This window comes from Quercus suber, unplaced genomic scaffold, assembly GCF_002906115.3.
Source record: "Quercus suber isolate HL8 unplaced genomic scaffold, Cork oak 2.0 scaffold_666, whole genome shotgun sequence".
NCBI lineage: Eukaryota > Viridiplantae > Streptophyta > Magnoliopsida > Fagales > Fagaceae > Quercus > Quercus suber.
The window spans coordinates 3,983-13,277 of record NW_027070107.1 but is presented as its reverse complement, the minus strand read 5'-3'; positions in this window follow the sequence as shown (position 1 = coordinate 13,277).

Genomic DNA, 9,295 nt, shown 5'->3' with positions numbered 1-9,295 from the left:
AGGTTTAAAGAATTTTAAGTTTGGCCCAACAACAGTTCAAGCCCAAAAAGGATTAGGGTTTCAGATCTACTTCTCCTAATATATAAAGGAAACTCTAAGCACATTTTTATAAGGCTTTTCAGAGAGATTAGAGTGCATCTTGTGCCTCTTTCGTAGATCTAGGGTTTTGTACCCAAAAAGCTCTCTCATGTCTTCTACCGATATTATTTCTTAAAGAATCTCAAGATCCAATATTGTAAAAGTTGCTTCCTTCTCTAGTCATCAAAGGTGCTAATGATCTAAACCTTCAAGAGTGGTCTTGGAGTCACAAACAGGAGAGTTTGTATTATTTTATCACAAGTGTGGGTGCTTGTGTTGCAAAAGCCTAATAGAGAAGGAGTTCGTGGATTCAGAGCTTACATGTGGTCATGTCAGTAAGTTTTATATGTGGTAGCAATAAGATGTTAGTGACCTAAGTTTTATTGTAAACCTCGATTCTTTATAGTGGATTTGCTTTTTACCTTGAGGATAGCTAGGTTAAATCATCTCCAGGTTTTTTATTGATTTGGTTTTCTTGAGTTATCATATCGTTGTGTTAATTACTTTTCTGCTACTTTGCATAATATGATTGTTTTGTTTTAACCTAGATCTAAATAATAAACCTAAGTATTCACTTGGTTAATTAATTAAATTAAACAATCTAGTTTACAGGGATCTAAAAACCTAATAGAGAGGAAAATAAATTTATTAATAAATGAATTTCTACTATGGTATGTTGAACTTGAATAACTTATACATTGCAAGATTGTAGATTTTTTTTTTTTTTTTGAGAAAAAGATAAGTTCTTATAAATTAAAAAACATTAGTTTCGAATACAATCTCCATATTCGAGGGTAGTTCTTCTACCCAAGCATCTAAATCAGCAGATGAAACTACTCTTCTAGTGAGGGCATGAGCTAACTTGTTCCCTTCTCATCGCACATGGATAAACTTACAAAATTGAAAATGGCAAGCCTATTGACGTGTCTCCTCAACCACATTCCTATACAAAGTGTTGCAACCAACCATAGAATTCAATGTCAAAACCACCCAAAGAGAATCACCCTGCAACATCACCTTAGAGAGACATTTCTTGCGCAAAAAGAGCTGCCCTACGAGCTACCATGGCTTCTGCCATCTCCCTCGAAAAAGGGAGAGGAATCATCTAGGACAAAGCAGCAATGATCTCACATTCTAAGTCTCAAATTGCCACCCTGATACCTATGCAACCTTTATTCTCAAACATAGCAGCATCAAAGTTCACCTTATAAATACCTTCTGGAGGATGAGACCAATGCACAGGAGCAACAGGACCACTTAGCCCTGCATCAGTTTTGCACGAATCAAGGAATTCTCATACTAAAATGATAGCCCTCTCACCAACTTCCTTCAACAACCAAGTTGGTTTATTCTCTCTCAATCTATTCCGCCTCTACCATAGACACCAGGAAATAGGCGAGAACAAAGCCACCTAAAACTCTGAAGCACTACACAAAACTTCCTCCAATAATTTGAAAAACTTTGATACTATTTCCTGTAGAACGAGACAAAATTAATATTGGATTTCCAAACTGCTTGGGCATGCTCGCACAGCCACAAACAATGGATTAAAGATTCTGTATGCTCATCACACATTGAACAAGAGGCTTCCACAAGGACATAACGATGTCGAAGATTCTGTTTTGTAGGTAGAGAATCACGTGCAGCTCGCCAAATGAAATGACGAATCCTATTTGGAGTCTTGATCTTCTATATCTCCTTCTAAACCTTGCACTGCCCATCCAGTGAAGAAGAACCTTTACAAGTCTTGCATTTGTCTCCAACATTCGATAGGTGCTCCGCACACTATAATCCCCAGTAGGAGTTAGAGGCCAAATTAACAAATCTTTAACATACTCCTCACTTACTGGAATCCGTTGGATCAACTCTGACTCCCTCGACAAAAAATTTGTTTTCACTAAACCCGGATCCCACACCCTTCTACCTACCAAAGACAAATCCTTCACAAAGAGCGCATCAGAATTAGTTCTTGGAGAAACAACCTTACTACTTGAATGATCCGGCGACCAATTATGCTCCCAAATTTTGATAGACTCTCCATTCCCCACTCTCCACACTGCAACTTTATTAATGACATCCCTTGCCGGTAAAATACTCCTCCAAGCAAAAGAACTTCATGGATGAACCGAAGCTTCCAGAATGCTACCATTAGGGAAATATTTTGCACTAAATACTTTATAAAGTAAAGAATCTTTATGGTGTAATAATCGCCAAACCTGTTTTGCAAGAAGTGCATTATTAAAATTCTGAATGTCTCTAAAACCCATACCACCCATTGACTTAGATGAACAAAGGGTATCCACTACACCCAATAGATTTTTTTTGTCTCCCCTTGTCCCCACCAAAATTTCCGGATTATTGCTTTAATTTCTTTACATAAGCCAACAAGTAGTTAGAACACACACATTGAATAGGTAGGTATAGATTGAACTATCGCTTTTATCATAACTTCCTTCCCAGCCTAAGATAGAAACTTGTCTTTCCATCCTTGCATTTTTTTCCCAAATCTGTTCCTTAATATGCGTAAAGAATGCTTTTTTCTCTCTGCCAACAAAAGAAGGCAACCCTAAATACTTTTCGTAATGCTGAATGGTAGGGACATGCAAAGACAGCTTTATTTCCTCCATGGTTTGTGCATCAATATTCCTACTAAAAAAGAGAGTAGTTTTACTCTTATTTATCATTTGTCCCAAAGCTTCTTCATAAAAACCCAATAATTCTTGGATTTTTTCACACTCAAACAATGATGCTCTACAAAATAAAAGACAATCATCTGCAAAGAAGAGATGGGTGAGTTTTGGACCATTCCTACAAATAGAAAACCATTAATTTCTCCTTTTCATGCCACCTCTTTCAAGATTGCATTTAAACTTTTAGCACGAAAAAGAAATAAGTAAGGCGATAGAGGATCCCCTTGCCTCAAACCCCTTAAAGGCCTAAACAGGCCCTTAGGCTCTCCATTAACAAGAATAGAATATGACACAATCATAATACACTCCATTAACAAAGCCACCCAATCTTCATGGAAACCCAATTTTAGAAGGATCTGTTCAAGAAAAGACCACTCCACCTTATCATACACTTTACTCATATCCATTTTAAGAGTCATGTATCCCTGCTTGCCTGTACAATTATTCTTCATATGGTGCAAAAATTCAAAAGCAATTACAATATTATCCGTGATAAGCCTATTAGCAATAAAAGGGCTCTGAGTTTCTGATACAATAGAATCTAGTAAAGGTTTGAGGCAATTAGCAATAACCTTGCTAACAATTTTATAAATCACACTACACAAGCTAATGGGCCTAAATTCAGACACCCTTTCTATATTTTTGAGTATAGGAATTAAAGTGATAAAAGTATGGTTAATAGATTTTAGTATGGATCTAGAGTTTAAACATGATAGAACAGCATGAGAGACGTCCATACCTATATTAGTCCAATAACTTTGATAGAATAAGGGAGGCATCCCATCTGATCCTGGGGCCTTTAACGAAGCCATATCCTTAATTGCACATGCCACCTCTTCTACAGTGAAAGGCCTAGCCAAGGCAGCCCTCATCTCTTCAGTCACCACCTGTTGAACTCCCTCCAAGATCTACTCTAGGTTGCAAGGATTGGAAGAAGTAAACAAGTTGGCATAGAACTCAATCAACAAACTTGAAACTACCTCCTCATATTCCTGCCAAGTTCCATTCTCATCACGCAGCCCCTTTATAAAGTTCCTTTGCTTTCATTAGGTTGATACACCATGGAAAAAGTTAGTGTTCTAATCACCACTTTGTAACCACTGAACTCGAGACCTCTGTTGCCACATTTGTTCCTCTTGTGCACATAATTCATTAAGCTCCTTCTTCAACCGGTTCACCAAGTCTACATCCCCTAATTGGACTAAATCTGCCTCAGCCTTCCACAATCGCTCCTTTAAGTTTTTAATTTTTTTCAGCACACTACCAAAGTGGTCACGGTTCCACGTCATAAGAATCTTCTTACATTTTTTCAACTTTTTCGTTACCACGTGCACGGGAGTGCCATCATGGCTAACCGCCCAAGCTTTTGAAATTATACCATTGCACTCTGAATTAGTTAACCACATAGCCTCAAACCGGAAAGGCTTTCGCCTCCACCGTTGGTGCTCCCCATTCGAATTCAAAGACAATTGAATCGGGCGATGGTCTGAAGTAAAACTGTTTAAATGTTTAACCCTTCCTGTAGGGAACTGAGCCAGCCATTCATAGTTGGCTACTCCTCAATCCAACCTTTCCCAAATCAACTCACCTCTATGTTGCCCATGCCAAGTGAAATCCAGACTCAAATAACCCAAGTCCATAAACCCACAATAATCAAGAACGTCCCTAAAGGCCTGTATGAGATTATGTGCTCGTAGTGCACCCCCTTTTTTTATCTTCCACTATCAATAACTCATTAAAATCCCCAAAACAACACCACAGAAGTTTTTGCTTTGAACCCAACAAACATAGCATATTCCATCCTTCATTCCGAATACTCGTCTTCGGCTCTCCATAAAACCTAGTTAATTTCCATGCATCCTCTATGTCCCCTTGATAATAGCATCTATATGATAGGAAGAGAAACTATCTATTTTTCCACATTAGTGCCAACTCACCACCCCTAGCTTCATTAGTCACAGTAAACAAACCATCAAAATTCAACTTGAATTTAATGCGTTCCATCTGTTCCTTGGTGGAGCAAGATTCAAACAAAAACACAATCTCGGGATCTTTTGCTTGGACAATTTCCCCAAGCTCATTAACTACACGTGGTTCCCAAGCCCCTGGTAGTTCCATGCTAACAAATTCATTGCTGTCAGCAGGGCTGGGACCCAGCCTCTACAGTTAAAACATCAAATCCCACCCCTCTTTGCTTTTTGCTGAAGTCTATCTTTGCACCATCCCTTTCTAATTCTTGAAAAGATCTTTTTAACAAAGCAACCCTCTTGCCTTCCTTGGGACTACATGATGTAAGTACTCCCTTACCTTTAGTTTGATTTTTGATAGTAGACTGTGTGTACCCAGTCTTAATCTTTCCTTTCCCCTCTTTCGGCACTCCTTGATGCCTTGTTAATGATGTTCCCAAACCCTCATCTTCACCATCTGAGATGGATGCCCACCCACATTAGTTTGTAATCCTTCTCCAAACTCCTTGGACCCACCCTTACTGGAATCAAATCATGCAATCTCCCTATCAATTTCTTGTAGTCTGTCATTAAACTCTAGCCTTAAGACAGCACCCCCGGTGTGCATTACAACTAGAGTTGGACCAAATCTTTGTGTGTTATCACATCCCTCCTTCAATTCTTATGCACTTTGACTTCCCCTAGACACGTTCACCTCCACCTTAATATCATCCCGTAGCGTCTCCTTTTCCACCAAAATCTAAATATCTGTGTCATGGGAGAAAACCATAGCTTCATGACTTCCAATACTTCCACGTCCCACAACTTCATTGGCCTGCTCGCTATCCTCTGTTTCACTGTCATTCTCCTCAAATCCAGCCACCCAGACCACCGATTTCCTAGCCAGGTTTGGTGTTGCAGCCCTTATCCAAGACCTAAACTATTGATTAGCTTCCTTCAATGCATGCTTGCCCTTTAACCAAATTGGACATTCTCTATCCATGTGCGTAAGCTTGCCACACCAATGACAAATGTTGGGCAATCTTTCATATTTGAAACTCACCCAACAATCTTGTCCATTCCTTAATGCTAACTTTCTCCCTTAACACAATGGTTTTGTGATATCAGCACCAACCCTTATACAAACAAAGTTACTGCCTTCATACACCTCTTCCCCCAATTATTCTCAAACACCTTACCTACTTCAGAAACAATGCTCTTTGCAGTGCTATAAGATATCCCTATAGGTAAGTTATGCAATTGAACCCACATACTAGTAGTCTCAAACTAAAGCGTACTTAAATTAGTATGTTCTTGACCCTTTTCAACGCCACAAGGTGTTTGTCGAAAGACCACGGTTCCCTTTCATGATCTGCTCCACATCCCCTTTATCCCTGAAAAATAAACAACACCTTGTGATCACCCATATCCCTAACTTCAAAACCCCCTCTAGTTCTTCATATTCCCTTCAGAGTTTTTGCAATCACCTCTATGCTTAATACTCGACCTGTGTAGAACCTGGAAACCAAGAAAAAACTCTCGTTCACCATCACACTCCTCAACAACAAATCACCTCCCTTCAGATTCTGACAAAGAGAATTTCCCCACAAGCCCAATAGAGACTCCATCCCTCCCTCTTACTCCGAAGAACCATTGGCAGCTTCTTGATCGCCTCACTCATAAAGAGTAGGCACAGTTTTCTCTTGGCAACTTGGGTTGCTAGAGTTACCGCCCTAAGTCAGAGAAACTCACTATTAATTTAATTTTGTTAGTGATTGTAGATTACAATACTAAACTAATATCATAAATTTTTAAAATATCTTATCCCTTTATAAAAATAAAAAATAAAAATATATCCTCGATTGGTCTTCAAATTAAAATTATATTATATCAAAACACTAAAATAATAATATTACTTGTTGTCATCTTGGATCAAAGTGGACCGAATTGACCAAAGTGATTCAAATGGACTGAAATGGAATGATGTGGACCGAAATGAACCAAATTATAACCAAGACAGAAGTGGACTGAATGGACCAAAGTGTACCAAATTTGAAGGCATGTATCAGTAACAATCCATACATTAATTTAGTTACAGGCAAATTTACATGTGTACATTCTTTTCTTTTTTTTTTTGGAAGTGATAGAAAATTTATTGAAATATTATAAAAAGATTGAAAATTGAGCGTCAATATATATAATATTATATGTGTGTGTGTTGTGTGTATAAAAGAATCTGTGGGGCCTGAGAATCCGATGATCCCAGCCCATCATATTAAGCTCAAAGCCCACGCTGAGGATGAAGAATCACCCGAGAATGAGCATAGGAAGCCCAAGTGGCCAAGGGATATCGCCGAGGAAGATCCTGTTCTTGGACATTCAAGACCATAGGGAGGAAGGGCAAGCACGTCACCAAGGGAGGCCTCCTTGAGCACTCCAAGGAAAAGACATGTAGAAAGGGCCATTCGTGGAAGCATGGTGGATGAGTAATTTAAGGGAATTGTCACCTCTACATTAAAGGCGCACAACTAATGCTCTGGCAACATTAATGGAGAAATGACCCTGAGCAGTGCTGCCTCGATTACTACAACTCACAGGAGGTTTGGTAAAGTGGCAGATAGGACGAGTTGTTAGAGGAAGCATTGATGATCAACAAGTGGAAGAAAGGGATCGTTAGGAGGAGGACTATATAAAGGGAAGAAACAGATCAAACTGAGGGGGGGGATTCTGATGGGATAAATATGACCACCAAGCTCCTCGGACCGAGCCGAGGACAGACTTTCTAAGATAGTTTCAGTCATCTACGTTCGATGGTGGCGATTATCACATTGGGCGTTGTCTGCGTGCTAAGGCTTAGTTCTAATCCCATTCTCTACAAATTATTATATTGGGCCAGCTGGATTTGAGTCCACTCACTCAACAGGAGAGGTGCTCAACCCAGTCCCTACAATTAGCGTAGTTTGTGGGGAGAACTTATGTGTTAAGAAGGCGCAATGGTCAATTGTTCCCTACGTTGCTGGCTGCATTGAGTTAGGAAAAAATTTTCGTCGCCACCACTGACACCGATTCCAAGTCCCGTTAAAAAATTTAAAAAAAAAAAAAAAAAAAAAAAAACAAAACAACAACAACAACAACAACAACAACAAAGCAACAACAACACAACACCCACTCAAGAAAGGTTGTTACAGAAAGATGAAAGATTTAGAGAATGAAGCAAGTAAGCAGTACAGCTTTTATTAAATGAAAAGAAAAGTAAATCATACGCCGAAGGCTTAGACAAACTTGTTTTAAAGCTAAAAAAAACAAGCAATGGCCGAGACAGGCTTGTTCTAAAGCTAAATGTACAAATGGAGGCTTTAGACAGGCTTTTTTTTTAGGCTACCAAACAACTCCAGAACCTGTATGGATGGTACCAGCGATGAGAGAGAAGGAGAAAGTGGGAACGCTTGATGGCCCCATCGTAGGATGTTCCCTTGATGCTCTCCCAGCCTTATGATAATTAAGCACTGAGGTGGCAATACCCGGGCACCGATCATAACGTAATCTTGCAAACCTCCATCAGTAAGGTAAGCTAGGTGCGAATCACTACTAGCTTGAGGGGCAGGCACGGACGTGTGCCAGAGAAAATATTATGTTCCTCATGGACCTCCCTCCTAACTGCCGAACGCACTACCATCAGGATGACACCCAAGCCTTGCCGCACTGAAAATCTGACACGATCTACAATCGCTACAGCTCTTGATTGAAGAAGGAGGACCTTCCCACTTGCTCGGTTGAAAGGTAGGAACACCTTTGGCCCCCGCCCCTTTTGCCTCAACTGCTCATCCAGGGTATAGGCGTATCTCTGGTTCCTGAAAGGGGCTTGGCTTCTTTGCCCTTGCCTCATCCAGGGCCATCCCATCCCTCTTAAGCCTGATCACGATCCTGGCAAAATTCTTGGAAATACCTAGAGGATTAGGAGCTCAGAGCTCCTGTTGAACTCAATGACTCGTGAAATGTAGAAGGATGATCCCCCTTGGAGGCCTTATATAAAGGCAAGGGTTGGTGGGAATTAATCCGTACATAATTCGAAGGAAGAATTACCAGCGACATTAATCCTAACCAATTTTCAAAGAGGCCACCAACCGTTGGATTGTGTTAACCCATGAAGATATAATGAGGGCACGCCTCGCGCACCAAAACGTCAGGCACGCAACTTGAATAGCCAAAAGACGCCTCGTAATCAAAAGCGGCAAAAGTCTGACTCAATGGGGCTGCAATCATACGTAAGGGCAAAAGGAGCAAGCCAAACTTGTCCAGGTCAATGTTGGGCTAATTGCATGTAAAGGAGAAAAAGCCTCTCCTCGGCAAGGCGAGGCCAAGGCTGTTATCGCTCTAGAGGCAAAATATCCTTCACTCCGATAGTGACAATGAAGTACTAGACAGAACCAAGGTCTTGCATGATCCTCGGACTCAAACCTATGGGAAAACTAGTTACTTCAAAAAACTAAAATGCTAAACTAGCTACCTTCAACAAAACGGAGCGAGGCATTCGACTAAGTTGCCAAACAACACCAGGGGGGAGTCTAGTGCCCTCAGATC